We start from the raw sequence: 21,429 nt of genomic DNA, 5'->3' as shown, positions 1-21,429 counted from the left end.
AGCACAAATGGCTTGTACCAGGAATTAAAAAGAACTTCCCTCCTGACTCCCCGACTGGGAGAGCCTGTTTACTAAACCTCCACTTACCAAGTTCAGTTCAAGAAGAAACAGTTTGGAATGAACATTGCTTTGCAGAGCTAAGACCTGAAGCTGTGCTTTTCAATGACATAAAATGGCCACCGAATCTTATTTCTTACTACAATTTGTCCATTTATGGCCCATCCAAGCCAATCTGTGGTCTGACTGTACTTGGTCACATGCAGCTCCAGACCATGTCCAACACACGACTTCAGCTTAACAGCACTCAAGCAAGCACATTCCCTACCCAAGGAGACACATCCATTTGACTATGTGACAATGTAGTGTTGACATCAGTGTCAAACTCCCACTTGTTTCCAAGTGCTTTGCTGAGTATTTATACTTACAATGGATAAAATTGTACAAAGTACTGTGTGGGCCACAGTCATTGAAATACACTAAGTTGTACTGATATCTGGGAAAGTGCTGGAAGAATGCAAGGCAGGAAGTAGGGATTCAGGAGGAGTGAGTAGCATGGATGAACCTGTGTAGCTATGTGATGGTGAGGAATGGGAGGAGAAGGCAAAAACAGAGCCAAAGGAGGGAAAGGTTGACTGAAATTCAAAAGGCTCAAAGGGCAGTTTATAACCACTGTATCTCAATTAGCTTGATCTTTATTTGAAGAGCAATGAGAAGATGCTGACATAAAGGAATGAGACTAGTAGGGAGAGGAGTGGTAGACACATGCAACAAACCAGAAAAGGCATGACAGCAGCTGGTTCAGGGAGACAGCCAGAGCAATGAAGATCAGTAACAGCGGCTTAAATGGCTACTGAGAGTGTTAATCTAAGACCTAGTGTGGGCTAGATATGGAAACTGTGAGTGAACCCTGGTCTCTGGTTTGCATAGGTAGGTGAAGGGAGCAGTCATTGGCAGAGAGACCACTGGAAGATGCCCAAGAAATATAAAGAAATTGAGAATTATAATCTGGACACAGTGAGGTTGAGAAGGCAAAGAGTCATCCAAAGATTTTTAGGTTGAGTTAAGGAAGCCAGGCATTTGAGTTTGAGTGACCGCTATTGGATTTTCTGGATATCCTCCTAGGGTGCTTTCTTCTGTCTCACATTTTTAAGAAGGGATACCATCTCCTGTGACCAGGCAGAAGGGTAAGTTACAATTGCTGTCTCAAACATGTTCACAATTTCCTTGCTGGAAGTACTGGAGAGGATGTGATATGGTCTCTGAAGGGAAAAAAAAGGAAAGAGTCTTCATTTTTACAGGTCAAAGGGGGAAACATTGCAAGCATTTATAAGGTGAACTTTGAAACAACAAACCCTCAGCAAGAACCCCTTGGAGCTGATTGACAGGGAGACATATGGACTACTACAGAATTTAAAAGACATGTTTCTGACATTTTTCATCAAAATATCCTAAGTTTTAAGAACTTGTTACTGTAGAGACCCAAACATTTCAGTGGATTAAGCCAGTTTCAGACACACTGGTTTCAAACTGTTTTGTATGTAACTTTTAGGTGTGTCTATATAAAACATAAATAATAAATAGAACCTTGAATTATATAAAGTTGATTACAAGTTACACACTTACATATTTTACAAATTACAAAATCACTGATCTATAATTTTTCTGTGGTCTCCTTGTAATTTATCTGAAATAAAATGAATGCTAAGTGTTATGGCATGTGCTTGTAATGCCAGCACTCGGGAGGGGGAGGTAGGAAGATCTGGAGTTCAAGACTGGCTTCAGCTACATACCAAGTTCAAAGCCAGCCTGGGATACCAGAGAGTGATGCTCTAAAACAAAGAAACACACACACACACAAACATGTACACACATGTACACACACACATACACACACACATATACACACACACACACCAATACAAAACAGCACAAAACAAAACAAAAACACATAAAAGCTGAAAACATAATGAGAAATTTAAGGATAGAAAATTGCTCAGAAATATCATCTCCAGTGTCTAAATACTCTGATCCAATAAAGAATGTAGTAGAGAATTTTAAATAACAACAATAAAACTGTTCTCAAACAATCAGGGTCAACTATGGCTGCCAAGGACCAACCTTGGCTTAGAGAGGGGTTCTTAGGGAAGGGGTGGCTGGGGAGCATCGAATAAAAAAACTTAAAGTCAAATCATGTTTCCAAGCGGATGACCTGTTTTGCTCAAGACAGTGAGAAAATTGCTCTTTAAAAAAAAAAAAGTTTTGGTCTCTATTTAAATGTTTAAATCTCTTTGGAGATTTCCAGACAGCTCTCTCTAGATAGCTTCTTTTTCTTTCTTTTTTTTTAGTTTTGGTGTTTTAAAAAAAAGATAAGATAGCCTATCTCTTGCAAATCATAATCTGGTTCTGGTCTTTTATTTTGCATATCAGTTTAGTCATTAACTCCAGGTTTCCTTTTGATTATCCTATGAATCAGCATCCTTACTTCCCAGGCCCTTAATTCTTAGAGGACAGCAAGCACACATTTGTTTTAACATGACATTGAACTTAGAAATATGGCTGCCTATGTTCAGCACAGATACTAACTGAGCTGTTGGGACCCCATCCTGAAATTACCATTTCTACTACACCTGAGCCAAAATTTGCTCTGTTGCAGGCCAACCCAGGACTCAAAAATCTATCTGCCTTTGTAAGAGTTAACAGAAAATTTATCTGGGTTGGATCTCCTAGGATCACCACTCCCTAAATCTCTTCATCTCCGTGCTTAGTATGTTTTTGACAAGTAGGCTCACAGTACAGCTGCTTTTTGTTCCTTTAGATTCGTGAAGCCCCTCATATAATTTATATTACATCCTTGTTTTTTGAGAAATCAGATCTTTTTGGACCTATGCTTCTAGAGTTCTTTTCCACAGCCTTAAGGGCTGTGCTGAAGGTCCCAGCCACTGTTAACCCTTTTGCTAAGACATTAGCTACCCTTGCCTCCCAGACTCATGCAGGATCTGATTATCTTGGAGTCATTAATGTTAACATTCCTTAAAGGGCATTCCTTGAAAGAAGAATGTAAAATATGTGCATTATTATACAAACAAACCTTGAGTTCACAGCACATATTGACACTTGTAGAGGCCCATGACTGTTGGTCCTGTCCCAGGGGCAGAAACCATGTCATTCTGCTCCTACCAAGGCCATGTGGCATATAACTTTAGTTTGATTAGGAAAAAGGAAAAAGAAAAAGAATTAAAAGCCAAAATGAAATACATATGAAAATCTCAATTGGAAACTTGTTACTTTCTACTCTACTCCAAAAATTAAAAAAATAAAATGTGTTTGTGTGTGTCTGTGTGTGTGTCTCTGTGTGTGTGTGTGTGGTGTTGGTAGTGGTGGTGGTGATGGTGATGGTGGTCGTGGTGCTGGTTTTGTTTGTTTGTTTGTTTGTTTTTATAAAAACCAAGCTAGTGATGTTGTTTTATCTGTCCACTGAAGGGCAGCCATTATAAACAGCAATTTCTCTATGTGGCTTTCCTGTGCTGTAGAGAAACTGTAAGTCACTTACAGCCAGAGTGGATACTATATGCACAAGGACAGAACTTCCACAATACATTAATCAGAGGACAGTTAATGCATGTGTACACATTTATCATATGACTGCCCTTTTCTAGATGTTTAAGTAATGGATGATGGATTAACTAAATTAGAGGAAGGAGTAGTGTTTGTTATTCCCAGTAGTCAATTAAAAGGTTTTATAATGTAACCCTATGCTACAGGTCTAATGTCAGAACGATTTGGATGCTAAACTGGCTCATTCATTCTCTAACCTTCAGTTCCTTCATGTGCAAGATGAAGCTAGTTCTTTGGCACAATGAAACACTGCCAAAGCTTGCTGGCAAAACCAGTGGAGATAATCCAGGGAGAGTTCATATGCCTAACAATTTGGGAACAAAGGTTTCTAAACTCAGTTTTATGAGACCAAAATTTTATTATTATATAAGAATGGCATATTCTTAAGAAAGTCTAAGACATGGCAGGAGCAAGGATAGATTGATTCTACAGTTAGTAATAAAAAAATGCAGTGTGTGTGTGTATTTGGCAGGGGTGCCTCTCATTGCATTGATGAGTTTGGTTCCATTATCATCTTAAATTCTTCTGGTCTCTTATGTTCTGATCATTAGACAAGGTAGACCCACAGGAACACACATACTTATGGAAATGTGTGCCATGGGCTCAGCTTTCTAAGGTGATCAAGGATATCTGTGGTGGATAGGCAACAGCCTCTGCTGATGGTCCAGTGCAAAAGAAAGCAGTTGAAGGAAAGGCAGCAGATAGGATGCTTCAAACACAAGACCTGTCTGGCCATTGTGCAAAAACTTCAGGGAAACATCATGGGTCTGTGATGGAGGGGATAGGATGCTATCTCAGAGGATGCCTTTTCCTTTCTATCCCTGGCTTATCCCTGTAAGTCCTGACCAGTCCTTGAGAGCACAAACAAGCAATTAGCCCCACCCTCCTTCTCTGTTGCCCATATAACAGAGCATCATAACTGGTGTAGAATATTCAGTGGCTTTAAGGAAAACACAGAACTTGGGTCACTCCAAGGATGACTTGGAGACTTTTGGAAATGGGAAAATTGTGGAAAACTGCCCTGAGCAGACTCACGCTGAGTAGGGACATTCTTGAACTATAATCCACTTTTTGGCTGGAGAGATTGTGGGCTAAGCTGACCCTCATGGTTAAACCAAAATTATTTTCCTTTCCTCAAAATGATTTTCTGTTCCACCATCCCACCTACTTCTTAATTATGGTTGAAAATAAAATAGACCTTTTCCTATAATGCTGATGACTTAGGTATGAAAACACAAGGCACAGATTCAAGGCACAAATTGTGATCTGTCCATTCTGTCAACTCACTGAAGCCAGGTTTTATATCTATATTTTGTGTCTACATTTGAAATTTAGATAGCACTGTGTGAAAGAGTAATTCTTCAAACTGAGTGTCTTAGTCAATATTCCTTTGCTGTGAACACACCATAAGCACAGCAACTCATAAAAATGAAACATTTCCTTGAGGCAAGCTTACAGTTTCAGAGGTCTGCTTCCTTTTCAGCATGCTGGAAAGTATGGCACCACACCGACAGACATGGGGCTGGACAGGTCGCTGATAGTTAGGTGATTGGATCAGTAGGTAGTAGGAAGAGAGAAAGAAACTGAATCTTGTATTTGAAATTCCAAACCTCACCCCCATTGACAAATTTCCTTCTAAAGGCCATACATACTAAATCCAACAAGGCTGAACCTGAATCCCAGTGAAGTATTTCCACTCCCTAGTGAGCATTCAAATAATCCAGCCTAAGGGAGGCATTCCTCTCCAACCACCCTATACCCTTTTATTATAAAAGTCATGGTATTTTTAGATGAAACACTAGATTTTTTCTTTATGAGATAGGGTTTCTCTGGAGCTTTGACTGTCCTGTATCTTGCTCTGTAGACCACACTGACCTTGGACTCACAGATTATTGCCAGCCATTGCCTTCTGAGTGGTGGGATTAAAGTCATGTGCCACTACCACCTGGTTTATTCTTTAAACAAATTGTAGAGAATGAAGGGGAAATAGTATACCAGAAAAAATGTGCATATGTCCTATGTATGTGTGAATGCATGTGTCCATGTGCTATGTATGTTTGTACTAAAAAGTATAGGTTCCAGGACAGAAAATAATGTATCATGTAAGTACATGCCATATATCACTTAGAAAAAGATTTTAAGGAGGATATAGGCCTCTCAGAGATTTGGCTTTTATTTTATTCTGATACAAAGCCTTACTGGGTGGCCAGATACTTTTTATGTAGCCCAGCTTACTGGCAAAACTTATGGGGTGTACCAAGGGATAGCAAGGAAAATGCACAGCAATCTGCCTACCCAATAATAGAATTAGAAGCTTGTCCCATCTCCAGACCTACCCCGGAAGTAGTTTTAAGGTTAATTTTATTGTCTTCTTGCTCCTCTTAGGCACAGCAGCCTGAAGCCTAGTATATTATAGTCAGTCACCAAATAGTGAAATACTCGCATCCCATGGAGAACATATGCTTGCCTCACAGGGACAAAAGCTTTTAAAGCATTAGCTCCTTTAATGGTGAACTACTTCTTTATGAGGGGGGAGTTATTTTCCAATTTACAAGCAAGGGAAACAGAAGCCCAGAAGGTAAGTACTCCCAGGTGCTTGCAATGTGTTGGTACATTCATGTTCTAGGACCTCTGGTGTCTATGCGCAGCTGGTATGTTAGTTCAACTTCTTGGTATCTGCTAACTCAAACAATATCAATTATTGATCTTCTAAACTCTGCAAGCTGGGAGTTGGGGTTAGCAAAAGATGCTAATGGGAGACACCATTCTATCAAGACACCACTTACAAACTATGGATTTTACAGAACATGAAAGGGCATGATAAGATAAAAACATTCTAAATGTCTTCACTTCTCCTGGACAGGCACTTAAGTCATGTGCTCAGTGCACACGTGTGTGTGTGTGTGTGATAAACATGAGAAGGTAGTAGTTATAATTAATATTGTCTTCTTCCTGACATTTTTGTGTTCTTGTCTGGCAGACATTAACTCCTTCATGGTTTACATGGCCTACAAGGATTTATATCAAATGTCCAACACAGATGTAACAACCCATTTGGCTGTGTGGTTTGGATGGTCTGAGTAGATTTCCTATTGTTGCTAATGACCCTCTCCATTGGGACATGAGTCTCTGTGGTTACCTGTGGGAGGTCACTGTGCCAGGTTTATGTTGAAGACTTTGTAGTAATACTTCATTTTAAAGAAGTTTATGGGTTGGGTGCCTATATCAATGCATAGGGATGCTTGAGTAAGGGAAAGCTGTTGTCTCAAAAACTCTTACAAACCTGGTGAAAAGGTGGGTGTCTTTGCCTTATAGAATCAGGTGAGCTTCCTTCCAGTTGTACCCACTTGGCTGTCATAGTTGTACCACTTTGCCTTTTCCTGGAAAATCATGGATGTACATGAGTTTTGATAGATCTGAAACAATCGTGGGAAATGCAAGCAATTAGAACTCTTGAATTCTTGGTGGAGAGTAAGGGTAATTTTGTCTTGAAAGGCTCAGGGTAAGAGTTTGAATACATGCTTTGGCTTTGACCAGGCTCTTGAGAGCTGTTGGAGCACTTATTGAAAAGAATTCTGGTACCATGTCTAAGATCAATGGAAAATTACACCATTAGATCTGGATGACTGAGAGAATGCTTCTAAGATATTGGTCTGGTCTGTATGTAATTCCTGACAAATTTTTTATAGAGACAAAGCCTCCTAAAATGTCTTTTGGACTACATTCCTCTCTGTTTTAAGCCAGTTTTAGTCCTGGCTTTAGAAACTGCCTTTTATGTCAAGCTGCTAAAGGAGCCTATGATGCTGTTCATGTGTGTTTTAGCTCTATGAGATCTTCACCTGCCTGGGAGCTGGGGGCCATTGCTCAAGTTCATGCCGAGAATGGAGATATCATTGCCCAGGTAACTGCATGGAGTGAGCATTCTGTGTGAGCATGGGTCTACATACCATCCATATCCTCTCTTTGGCATGACTTGAATACCCCCATGTGTTCATGACTCTGTTAACATAAACACATTGCTAAAGACATAATCCATACTCAAAAAAGCTTACAGCTCTGGGCTCAGAATTTAATTCCAACATTGTGGCTGCAGAGACAGGGGGATCATCAAATGTTCAAGGTAATTAGATGTGATAGCAAGCTTTTTATTCTTTGCTCAAAGCACTATGCCTCAGTTCTTGAAGAATTGATCTTCAGCCAGGCAGTGGTGACAAATGCCTTTAATCACAATCCCAGCCCTCTGGGGGCAGATGCAGTAGGTTCTCTGAGTTTGAGGCTAGTCTGGCCTAAAAATCCAGTTTAAGAACATCCAGGACTACACAGAAAAGGACTGTCTCAAAATCAGAACAAAACACAAAAACAAGTCTTAATTTTCAATGTCAGGTAGTAGTGTATACCTTTAATCCCATCACTAAGGAGGCAGAAGAAAGGTAGGTACTGTGAGTTCCAAGACAACTAAAGCTATATAGTAAGACCCTGTTTCAGAAAACTAAAACACATCCAAACAAAGAAAAGGAATCTTCAGATTAATGTCATCATAAATCCTGTTACTACATGTATAGCTTATGTTTATAGTTTATCTGCGGTATTTTGCACTTGTTTTTAATTTTGAGGCAGCAACTTCAACTTAGATATTTATTTAGTTATGAAGTGAAGACAGGAATGTCTAAAAGTGACCTGTTAAGTAAGTCTTCTGTCCCTAAAAGAGTTTACATCTAGAAACGTTTGATTGGAGTAGAAAGAAGAGAGTGGCTGTGGTCTTGGTTGTCCTTTTAATAGCATCTGAAATCAACAAAAACAAATTCCTGAGCAAATCCATGCACAGCCCCACACCCTCCCTCTCTGTTTTGGAACCTCCCTCCTCCCAATCCCTTTGCCTCCTCCCTTACCTCTTAATCTTCTCCTCACTGCATACCCATCCCCCTTCTGAGACAGCATCTTACTAACTAGCTCTGGCTGGTCTGGAACTTTCTATATACACTATGCTGGTCCCCATGGAACTCAAAAGAGATCCTCTTGCCCCATACCTTCGGAATGCAGGGATTAAAGGTGTGTGCTACTTTTCTGCACTCACCACCTGACATGAGACCCTCCCTAAATGTGGGCGGAGCCTTTAGGCACAACCCAGATAAAAGGCTGCTCTAGAAGGGGAATTTCGCTTTTTGGCCACTTGCCCTCAGTCTTGCTGGCAAGTTACCTTGTCTTGCTGGTCGGAGCTCCTTCACAGGAAAGTAAGACCAAGCTATTTGCGAGTTCCACACTGTTGGAAGACTGCACAACATAGCACAACTGGATTCCTTTCAGCCTTCGGCGCCAGATTGAACCTGTGAAGTCCAGATTTGTGCACTGAACAACTCCGGGATTGCCAGCCTCTTCGGAGTAATACAGACACTGACTGTTGGACTAAGCTAACCACCTCCTTATTCGTGAGCGCAAGCCTACTTCTACAGAGTTCAAGGAATGGAACACACAAGCCATAACTATAAGTCAAATTTCTACAACATGGAGGACCCTGTGATTGAGGTAGAAATTGAAGATGATCAAGAGGTAAGAGATGCAGAAGAGAACAGCGTTTTTGATGAATGTGCTGGAGACTTTGTGTACAACCCGGAGTATCAGGGCATCCAGAACCAACCAGGTGATATTTACCTCATGGACAGCTTGGAAGACCCTGTGATTCAGGTGGAAATTGAACATTATCAAGAGGTAAGTGATGCAGAAAAGAACTGCATATTCCAGGAATGTGCTCTAGACTTCATGGACAACTCCGAGTATCAGGGCACACTGAACCAAACAGGTGATATTAACCTCATGGACAGCTTGGAAGACCCTGGGTTTCAGGTGGAAATTGAAGATGATAAAGAGGTAAGAGATGCAGAAGAGAACAGCTTTTTCCAGGAATGTGCTCAAGACTTCATGGACAAACCGGAGTATCAGGGCATCCTGAACCAACCAGGTGATATTTACCTCATGGACAGCTTGGAGAACCCTGGGATTCAGGTGGAAATTGAGGATGAGCAACCAGTAAGAGATTCAAAGGAGAACAGCGTTTTCCAGGAATGTGCTCTAGACTTCATGGACAACCATGAGTATCAGGGCATCCCTAACCATGCAGGTGATATTTACCTCATGCACAGCTTGGAGGACCCTGGGATTCAGGTGGAAATTGAGGATGAGCAAGAAGTAAGAGATGTAGAAGAGAACAGCGTTTTCCATGAATATGCTCGAGAGTTGGTGGACAACCCCGAGTACCAAGGCATCCTGAACCAACCAGGTGATATGAACATCATGGTCAACTTGGAGGACCCTGGGATTCAGGTGGAAATTGAGGATGAGCAACCAGTAAGAGATTCAGTAGAGAACAGCTTTTTCCAGGAATGTGCTCAAGACTTCATGGACAAACCAGAGTATCAGGGCATCCTGAACCAACCAGGTGATATTTACCTCATGGACAGCTTAGAGGACCCTGGGATTCAGGTGGAAATTGAGGATGAGCAACCAGTAAGAGATTCAGAGGAGAACAGCGTTTTCCAGGAATGTGCTCTAGACTTCATGGACAAACCCGAGTATCAGGGAATCCGGAACCAAACAGGTGATATTTACCTCATGCATAGCTTGGAGGACCCTGGGATTCAGGTGGAAATTGAGGATGAGCAACCAGTAAGAGATTCAAAGGAGAACAGCGTTTTCCAGGAATGTGCTCTAGACTTCATGGACAACCATGCGTATCAGGGCATCCCTAACCATGCAGGTGATATTTACCTCATGCATAGCTTGGAGGACCCTGTGATTCAGTTGAAAATTGAGGATGAGCAAGAAGTAAGAGGTGTAGAAGAGAACAGTGTTTTCCATGAATATGCTGGAGAGTTCATGGACAACCCCGAGTACCAAGGCATCCTGAACCAACCAGGTGATATGAACATCAGGGTCAACTTGGAGGACCCTGGGATTCAGGTGGAAATTGAGGATGAGCAACCAGTAAGAGATTCAGTAGAGAACAGCGTTTTCCATGACTGTGCTTTAGACTTTGTGGACAACCCCGAGTATCAGGGCATCCTGAACCAACCAGGTGATATTTACCTCATGGACAGCTTGGAGGACCCTGGGATTCAGGTGGAAATTGAGGATGAGCAACCAGTAAGAGATTCAGAGGAGAACAGCGTTTTCCAGGAATGTGCTCTAGACTTCATGGACAAACCCGAGTATCAGGGAATCCGGAACCAAACAGGTGATATTTACCTCATGCATAGCTTGGAGGACCCTATGATTCAGGTGGAAATTGAGGATGAGCAAGAAGTAAGAGATGTAGAAGAGAACAGCGTTTTCCATGAATATGCTCAAGAGTTCGTGGACAACCCCAAGTACCAGGGCATCCTGAACCAACCAGGTGATATGAACCTTACGGTCAGCTTGGAGGACCCTGGGATTCAGGTGGAAATTGAGGATGAGCAACCTGTAAGAGATTCAGTAGAGAACAGAGTTTTCCATGAATGTGCTCTAGACTTTGTGGACAACCCTGAGTATCAGGGCATCCTGAACCAACCAGGTGATATTTACCTCATGGACAGCTTGGAGGACCCTGGGATTCAGGTGGAAATTGAGGATGAGCAACCAGTAAGAGATTCAGAGGAGGACAGCGTTTTCCAGGAATGTGCTCTAGACTTCATGGACAACCAAGAGTATCAGGGCATCCCTAACCATGCAGGTGATATTTACCTCATGCACAGCTTGGAGGACCCTGGGATTCAGGTGGAAATTGAGGATGAGCAAGAAGTAAGAGATGTAGAAGAGAACAGCATTTTCCATGAATATGCTCGAGAGTTCATGGACAACCCCGAGTACCAAGGCATCCTGAACCAACCAGGTGATATGAACATCATGGTCAGCTTGGAGGACCCTGGGATTCAGGTGGAAATTGAGGATAAACAAGAGGTAAAAGATGCAGAAAAGAACAGCGTTTTCCAGACATGTGCTCTAGACTTCATGGACAACCATGAGTATCAGGGCATCCCGAACCATGCAGGTGATATTTACCTCATGCACAGCTTGGAGGACCCTGCCATTCAGGTGGAAATTGAAGATGAGCAAGCAGTAAGAGATTCAGAAGAGAACAGCATTTTCCATGAATATGCTGGAGACTTCATGGACAACCCCGAATACCAGGGCATCCTGAACCAACCAGGTGATATGAACCTCATGGTCAGCTTGGAGAACCCTGGGATTCAGGTGGAAATTGAGGATAAACAAGAGGTAATTGATGCAGAAGGGAACAGCATTTTCCATGAAAGTGCTCTAGACTTCGTGGACAACCCCGAGAATCAGGATATCCTGAACGAACAAGGAGATATGAACCTCATGGACAGCTTGGAGGTCCCTGTGATTCAGGTGGAACTTGAGGATGAAAAAGAGGTAAGAGATGCAGAAGAGAACAGCGTTTTACATGAATGTGCTCAAGACTTCCTGGACAACCCCAAGTATCAGGGCATCCTGGACCAATCAGGTGATATGAACCTCATAGACAGCTTGAATTTCTACCGTGTGGGTGATGTTGACTTCTCAAGCCAAGGGAGCTGTCAAAGTCTGAGTCAGCTACAATTGGAGGGATGGGAGACCTTAGGTGCCGGAGTTCTCCAGCCACAGCCACAGCCACAGCCACAGCCACAGCCACAGCCTCAGCCACAGCCACAGCCTCAGCCTCAGCCTAGGCGCACTCGACCACGGATCCGCAGAGGTCTCACCCCCTGGCAGCTGAGCAAATTGGAGAGTGTTTTTCAAGTAATTCAGTACCCTGATGTGAAGGGCCTTGCAAGGCAACTGTATCTGGGAGAATCTGAAGTGCACCGTTGGTTTAAGACTAGAAGATCCAAGTATAGGAGAAATCAGAGACTACAAATTCTCAAATGTACCCTTGTGAGTGCCCAAAACACCTTTGCCTAACATTTTTGGGGAAGCCCTGGAGTGCCATCCTAGTCCAGGAGTAGCCTACCCCTTTCAACAATGAATTTCTTAGTATTATGAAAGAAAAACAAGTTGTTAGTTCCAGGCCAGACATAGCTGCATAGGGACACCCTGACTTAGAAAAAAAAAAAAGCCGTGGAATAAACACTTGAACCTCCCCAGTCTGTGTGAAAAAGAACAACAAACACCAGAAACAACAACTGCAAAAAAAAGCCTCCCCAGTCTGTGTGAAAAAGAACAACAAACACCAGAAACAACAACTGCAGAAAAAGGTAGAGCAAATCATGAAAACAAAAGCAAACAAGGAGAGGAATGGACAGTCTAAGGAACCAGGCTATATTAGAAAAAAACAGTTTGACCTCTTCCATTTTTCACTACCTAGTTTAGACTGCCCTTGAACTCACAGAGATAGATCTGCCTGCTGATGTCTCCCATGTGCTAGGATTAAATGTGTATGCCACTCTACCTGGCTAACCTCCAAACTTTTAAAATGTCATCATCATGCCCATTTAAATTAAATAAAGAAATAAAAGCAATGTACAGCAAACCAATAGCCAACATCAAAGTAAATGGTGAGAAGCTGGAAGCAATCCCACTAAACTACCTATTCAACATTGTACTTGAAGTCCTAACCAGAGCAATTCGGCTACAAGAGGAGATCAAGGGGATACAAATTGGAAAGGAGGAAGTCAAAACATCACTTTTTGCAGATGATATGATAGTATATATAAGTGACCCTAAAAATTCCACCAGAGAACTCTTAAGCCTGATAAACAGCTTCAGTGAAGTAGCTGGATATAAAATTAACTCAAACTAGTCAATGGCCTTGCTGTACACAAAGAATAAAGAGGCTGAGGAAGAAATTAGGGAAACAACACCCTTCTCAATAGTCACAAATAAAATAAAATACCTTGGCATGACTCTAACTAAGGAAGTGAAAGATCTGTATGATAAGAACTTCAAGTCTCTGAAGAAAGAAATTAAAGAAGATCTCAGAAGATGGAAATAACTCCCATACTCATGGATTGGCAGGATCAATATAGTAAAAATGGCTATCTTGCCAAAAGCAATCTACAGATTCAATGCAATCCCCAACAAAACTCCAATTCAATTCTTAAATGAATTAGAAAGGGCAATCAGCATATTGGTCTGGAATAACAAAAATCCTAGGATAGCAAAAACTCTTCTCAAGGATAAAAGAACCTCTGGTGGAATCACCATGCCTGACCTAAAGCTGTACTATAGAGCAATTGTGATAAAAACTGCATGGTACTGGTATAGTGACAGACAAGTAGACCAATGGAATAGAATTGAAGACCCAGAAATGAACCCACACACCTATGGTCACTTGATCTTTGACAAGGGAGCAAAAACCATCCAGTGGAAAAAAGACAGCATCTTCAACAAATGGTGCTGGCACAACTGGCCCTTATCATGTAGAAGAATGCAAATTGATCCATTCCTATCTTCTTTTACTAAGGACAAATCTAAGTGGATTAAGGAACTCCACATAAAACCAGAAACACTGAAACTTATTGAGGAGAACATAGGGAAAACCCTCAAAGATATGGGTTCAGTGGAAAAATTCCTGAGTAGAACAGCAAAGGCTTGTGCTGTAAGATCCAGAATCTACAAATGGGACCTCACAAAATTGCAAAGCTTCTGCAAGGCAAAAGACACCGTCAATAAGACAAAAAGATCACCAACAGATTGGGAAAGGATCTTTACCTATCCTAAATCAGATAAGGGACTAATATCCAATATATATAAAGAACTCAAGAAGGTTGACTCCAGAAAATCAAATAACCCCTATAAAAATGGTGCTCAGAGCTAAACAAAGAATTCTCACCTGAGGAATACCGAATGGCTGAGAAGCACCTGAAAAATGTTCAACATCCTTAATCATCAGGGAAATGCACATCAAAACAACCCTGAGATTCACCTCACACCAGTCTGAATGGTTAAGATGAAAACTTGGCAGTATCTTGAGAGTGGAAGAGTTGAGCTAAGTATGCAATTCCCTCTGCCTTATGACCAAGAAAGCTAATTAGTGCAGTGATATGCTTTCATTCCGTGTCCCTCCCACCCCCAAATTTAATAAAATCTTTTGACATCGAGGTAAATCACCCTGTTTGCCTGATGAACCCATGGGTGATAGAACTGTAAACCCTCCCCTCTTTCCATGTGTTCAGCCCTGCGGCCAGTGGCCCCAGCTCTTCCTCTGTTGCATTGGAATCCAACCTCCTGCTTGTATTTCAGGCCTGTAGATACTATAGGGCCTGTAGTGTCATTGCTTGGTTGGAGAATTGTCCCCTCTGTGGCTCCTCAGTGCAGATGCTCCATGGCTTCCACTTCATTCCACCTCTTTCTGGTTTTGGAAAGATCTCTTCTCCATAAGGAAGAAGAATTGGGGCATTTTCCCATTTGGATGTGTTTCTAGTGTGTATTTATTAGATTAATCTTGAGCTGAAGATTATATCATGTCATCTAAATGAAGGCAGCTGCTCCGCTCAGAGTTTTCCTGCTCTGCTTCTGCAAAAAAAGCAAAATGAAATATCCTTTGGGTACAAACAAGGACAATTTTCAAGTTGCCAAGCTAGGCTGACCTTTCTTAAATGACACACTGAGAAATGTCCTTAAACCCACTGAGAAATGTATCTCCCACTCCTCATTATAGAAGCTTCCCTTTGTAGTGGACAGAGACAATCATGGAAAATTAAACTGGGTCAAACACAGAGAGGTTCTGCCTCAGTGGATACACCTACAACAGAGCTCCTCTAACCCTCAAGGACCATTAGAGGAATCAGAAAGCTTGTAAGAACCACAGGACTAGGAAGTCAGCTGTGAGCCTGTGTCTCCCAGAAACAACTGGGAAACTTCACCCATGTTAACACCACCTTATAGCTATCAAAGCAGAACCCAGGCAAGAACCCTAATTAATATGATAATCTAGAAGAACAAAATCTCATGGGGCCTCACCCCTAGGCAAAGAATTACAGGCCACAAATCACTATTGAAAACAAATGAGAATTAGCCTTTCCCAGGATGAGTCAGTGACTAGTTATCTAATACAAATTAGTTATCACTGAAATTATGTGCATACAAGCCCCTCCAAAAAGACTCCACAGGTTGCTTATATGTTTTTGCTGTTACATATATGTAACAGTTATAATTTTAAAAATCAGGCTAACAGGTCTGAGAGAGAGTGAGAGATGGGTATATGGGAGGGGTTGGAAGGAAGAAGTAATGTAATCATATTTGAATTAAAATAAACAAAATTTAAAAACATATTTACTCTGTATTTACTATGTTCCAAGCAAAAACAAAGCAAGGGTCATTTCCTCATTGGAATAAGCCACAGCTGTGCTGTGACCAGAAGAGTGACATCATTATTTTTATGATGTACTCATGGGAGCAGTGTGTTAAGAGTGACCTTGACCTTGATTAACTGGCTTCATCTGGGTAACACATGTGACCAGAAGATGGTTTATACAGGGCAGAAGATGTTTAATTATAAACTTTAACTTTTATGTGCCTTGTAAGGGAGGACTCTCACTGGAGCCTGGCAGAAAATATGTCCCGAATTCATTCAATGAGAATGGTTCATTTGTTTGGTTGGTTTGTTTTTCTGAGACAGGGTTTCTCTGTGTGGCTCTAGCTGTCCTGGAACTAGATCTACATACCAGAACAGCCTTGAACTCAGATATCTGCCTGCCTCTGCCTCCCAAGTGCTGAGCCCTTGGCTTTCTGTTGATTGATTTATTTGTCTGGAACAATTTGGCCCAGCCTCAGTTAATCCCTAGACACACCCAGAAGTATGCCTCAACCAATCTAGTCTCCTAGGTGATCACAAATTCAATCAATTGTGGGTAGACTGTTAGGGCAGAGGTAACTGTTACCTGTCTAGCTTGCCATTTTGTGCTATCATTAATGCCATAAGGAAACTTTCTCACATGTTGTTACTGCCATCACTAGGATGTTCTGTGCTTTGGTGTTCTTGGAAGCCAATCACATCAGAAGTCAGTTAGAATCGCTTTGTAGTGTTAGCCACAATAAGCTTGGACCTGAACCAACCACAAAGCCACACATCCTGCACCTGTGAATGAACTTTTATGGTATTTGCCTTTACAAGCTGCCCCTGGGATGGACCACAACATAAGAGAGACACCTAAACCTATTTAGAATAAGACTTTTGAGTAGGGGTCAAATATAGTTTAAATTCTGAAGATGTCTCTGGGAACTGATACGTCATTTGACAGAAAGAGACATGTATGTGAGTAACAGACATCCTGGTTGGCATGTTGAGACATGAAGTTTAGACAAGGTCCATCCTGTTATGACATGAATGCTAGACAAGTCAAGTCCCCAGCTTCAGATGAATACCCCAAGCAAGCAGGATAAATGTAAAATAAAGGCTTGTTCCTCAGGAAATTCCCTATCTCTAAATCCTGATTGGTGGAATAATTTGACACAGATCTTTTTAGATTTCAGGCTTAAAGAGTCCTATAGGATATTGACTCAAGGTCACAGTTGCCCAGTCTGACCTGAGGCCCTGACCAATCAGTTTTGGGGCAATGTTCAATAAACTAATACTATCTGACCAAGATCAGTGTTCTGTGATTTGTGAGGTGATACCTGGATCTCAACAGACTGACCATCAAGGTTAATCACCACATATAGGAACTTCCCTCACCATCCCCCTGAATTTGAATTACTAACAACACAAAAAAAGAGGCTTAAGAATCCTTTTAATACTAATTCTATGCTTTGTAGTTACCAGCTGAGACAGGCTTGTTTCATCTGTCAACTCTCTTGCTTTTCCAGGCTCTCCCAGGGCACAAGGCTGAGATAGGAGATAGCCTTAATAATTTCAGGGTATAATTGCAGACAACAGCAGCCGAGGGCTTCTGCCACCCCTATCTATGTTCAGCAGCCATCTCCTTCTCTATAAACCTTGTTCATTGGGATAAAAATAGTAGGAATCAGCCATGAGAAGAAGAAGTTTTTTCTGTCATACCTATACTGTAAATAGGATTTTAGCAACAAAGTAACTCAGGTAATAGTATCCGGAGGCATGATTTTTATTTGTGCTTGAATTCTGAATCATTCATCTTATTCATGTATTTAAAATAGACAAACCCAGAGGCAAGGCTGATAATAAAATCTGAGTTGTCAATTTTGAACCTGTAGCATCTGGTTAGACCAGAATAGGGTTGGAAGTCTGCACCTGAACTAACAGAGCCCAGATGAGTTTGATAGAGAAGGCAGGTGACCAGAGGCTGGGGGATCTGGCCCTAAACCTTAAGCTCCATGGCCTTAATTCAAGTACTGAAATCAGAGCACAGCATGGAGCAGATGCTCAAAACCTTTCATTGAATAGAAATAAAGGAAAGATTGAATCTGCCAGCAAGTCAGGCAAGGCGATCTACCCAGGGAGCAGTGTCTAAAATAGGTGAAGAAGAAGTGACATTTTACTGGTAATGTAGATGAAACATGGACACTCTTATCAAATGATCTGCCTTTTAATAATAATAGTAAAAAGAAACTAGTGAAAAATTTAAAGATTCGACTGTATTGCTCCAATTGGGGAGATAAATATTTGCCCAACATATAAATTTTATTCTTTTCCCCCTTGAATGCATTTTAGCCCAGAGCATAGAGATATTATTTTCCCAAATGTTCGCCGCAGTCATCTAAGAAATTTCTCCACTTTGTTTCTCTTATTTTAGGAGCAGGCACGGATGCTGGAAATGGGGATAACTGGCCCAGAAGGCCACTTTTTGAGCAGACTGGAAGAGGTGAGTTTTGTTGGGTGTTGGAGGGAAGGGCATGCAGCAAAAAATCAAGATGGCAGTGAGTGTTGTTTTCAACAGTGTTTTCTGGGAGACTTGTTGTCACAGTCCTAGGGTGTCACTCACTTTACAGTTGGAATGTTTCTGTTTGGCCCTGCCTGAGCTATATCCACACATAGTTTAGGCACAAGTGAGGCTGGAAGAATGTGATAGAATCTATGATTCAATCTATCATTGTTGGGAGACTTCTCACAGATACCTCTTCTGGCTAGAAGGTAGAACAAAGATGTTCATCTCTGACTTTCGGTTGCTTTACACTCAGGCTGCAGTAGGTGTTCTGTGTGTCTCAGTCTTTGCTAATCATGCCAAATTCTAGAGAAATTCTATGCACTTTTTTTCATATTGCAATGAGTCTTTTAAAACACTGACAATGTGGGAAGGAGGACTTTTCAGTCTCAATATGCCTATTGATTCTTGTCTCTTATGTCAGCAACTGCTGCTGGCACAGGGCTCAGAGCTTGGAATTAATTGCCCACCTATCTGAAAGCAGCTTTGTTCTGAACTGCCACCTTTCATGATCTCAACCCCCCACCCCTACCCGCCCCCTTTGTCAATTAAGCTAATCCTGTATGGCAAATTCCACTAAAGAAGGAGAACATAAACTTTTAGTTCTTCCCTTATCTCTTCTACAGCTTTCAAGAATTAAAATGTAACATGGGTATAGGGAAAGTTTCCTATTGCAATGGAGCTATACATTTTTGTAAGCCAAATGATACACTTGTATCAGGTGCATACAGATGGAGAAGTAGAATGTGGCCAGCTTAGTAGATGCTTCCAGTTGATACTATCTGTAAATTAATGATGAACATTCCAGTTACACACCACATTCCTGGAAAAAAAATGTTCCCTAATGATTCCAGGGACTTTGTAAGAGAGATGTATTCCTGACAGTGCTAACTCCAGGTGTTATCTCAGATATTATTCATGGTCCTCCCACTCAAGGTACTGGCATTGCATGGGTAAAGAATCTAAAAGTTAGAGGTCACTCATGGGCTGATCATGTTTGAAGGACTGAAAAATCACTTATGTAGTGTTAGCTGGCCACAGTGGTCAACACTGTTTGTGAAACTGGAAATGCTGGTCTCTGGAGGGATAGGCTGGCTAAACAGATTCCTTTAGACACAGCCAGGGGATTTCACAGCAAAGCCTATTTTTGTTCCTTGGATTGTTTTTCAACCTTGTTCCACCCCCACCACCTCAACCTTTCCCAGTCCCTTCTCCCTTTTAGTAAGAAGGCCACTTAGCTGTAAATCTCTCCAGCTCCAGAAGCTTTTTTGAGTAAATTTGAAATGTGATGTAACCTTCTAAAGATAGTCATGTTGTTGAAGTGCAGAAAACCCTTTGGTGCTGGAAGGAGCAGGATCAAAGGGGCCAGGTCTAAGGTCATGGGGCTGCTGAAGTGGTCAGCAAAGGTATGAAGGGGGAGTGAGTATCAGAAAAGCCTATGCTTTTTCAGTTCAAAGCCCCCAAATCCAGATGATATCTCAAATGATGCTGCTCAGAAAGCATAGCAACAGGCGCTGAACATATTCTAGAGTGTGCAGTATCTGGGTGCCTAAAGGGCTTTACCTGTACCCCAAAGCCCTCTGGAGCATACCAGTTCCTCAAGTCAACTGAACCACAGTCACCATGGTGTGACTGGTTTGCATTATGCTGCCACTAGACATCTGTAAACCATTTGAGGCATATTTGTTTTTCAAGTATTGGTCTATGCAAGCTAACCCAGAAAGTCATATTCATATGAAAAGGAATGTCAGCTGATTCAATGAGGAATTGCCATTGAGTGTCTCTCTCTCTTCTTCAGGCTGAGCTGGTCTGGCTCAGGATTTGAGCAAGAGTAGACTTCTCATTGCTCAGAAACTGTGACCAATAGTCACGCCAACAGCCAGTGTTCCAGGCACTAATGTCTCAAAGGGATTGGTTGTTTTAACCTTACAATGGCTCCAGATGTCAGGACTCTGGTTCTCCCATTTAGGCAGGAAAGCAGCAGCACTGAAAGGCTGTGAGGTCTACCTGAGGTTACCTGGCTTGTATGTAAGAGAACGAGGATTCACTCTCAGTCACCCAAGGGATCCTGGGCTCTCCCACATCTCACTTGTTTAATCAGCTAATCCGTATTCCTCGTGGTTTAAGTGCTGCTGGCTTTGCTGGCATATTTGAAAGCATGAACTCTAAAGTTGGAGTAGGCTAAATGAGATCAGTAATAAAAACAGTGGCTGTGCTGCTGTGAAGCTTGGGAATTACCATAATAAGAAATCCTACATAGAAATTACCCTTTGCTGACCCCATAGCTGCAGGAAATGTCTTGATATCCTTGCCTTTCTGATGGCCTTCAGCTGGGGTTGACAGGATTGTGCTTTCCCAGAGACTCTGCCCTGAGATTGGGAAGTAGAGTCTTTTGAGTCTCTCTAGTTTCTTTTTGGAGGCACTCAGAGCTATGAGTTTCCCTCTTAGAAATGCTTTCATTGTGTCCCATAGGTTTGTGTATGTTGTGGCTTCATTTTCATTAAACTCTAAAAAGTCTTTAATTTCTTTCTTTATTCCTTCCTTGACCAAGGTATCATTGAGGAGAGTTTGTTCAGTTTCCACGTCAATGTTGTCTTTCCATTATTTATGTTGTTATTGAAGATCAGCATTATGCCATGGTGGTCTGATAGGATGTATGGGGCAATTTCAATAATTTTGTATCTGTTGAGGCCTGTTTTATGACCAATTATTGGTCAATTTTGGAGAAGGTGCCATGAGGTGCTGAGAAGAAGGTATATCCCTTTGCTTTAGGATAAAATGTTCTGTAGATATCTGTTAAGTCCATTTGTTTCATAACTTCTGTTAGTTTCACTGTGTCCCGATTTAGTTTCTGTTTCCACGATCTGTCCATTGATTAAAGTGGTGTGTTGAAGTCTCCCACTATTATTGTGTGAGGTACAATGTGTGCTTTGAGCTTTACTAAAGTGTCTTTAATGAATGTGGCTGCCCTTGCATTTGGAGCATAGATATTCAGAAT

General features: G+C 41.6%; 1 long non-coding RNA gene across 1 annotated transcript in view; it reads right to left on the bottom strand.

The window, feature by feature from the left end:
- The window catches only part of LOC147000278 (uncharacterized), a 101,087-nt gene that overhangs the window by 58,360 nt on the left and 21,298 nt on the right, over positions 1 to 21,429 (bottom strand). The window lies entirely within an intron of this gene.

This window comes from Mus caroli, unplaced genomic scaffold, assembly GCF_978045245.1.
Source record: "Mus caroli unplaced genomic scaffold, Mus_caroli_1 scaffold_19, whole genome shotgun sequence".
NCBI classification, from domain to species: domain Eukaryota; kingdom Metazoa; phylum Chordata; class Mammalia; order Rodentia; family Muridae; genus Mus; species Mus caroli.
Note: the sequence above shows the minus strand (reverse complement) of the source record. Positions and strands in the feature narration are given on the sequence as shown.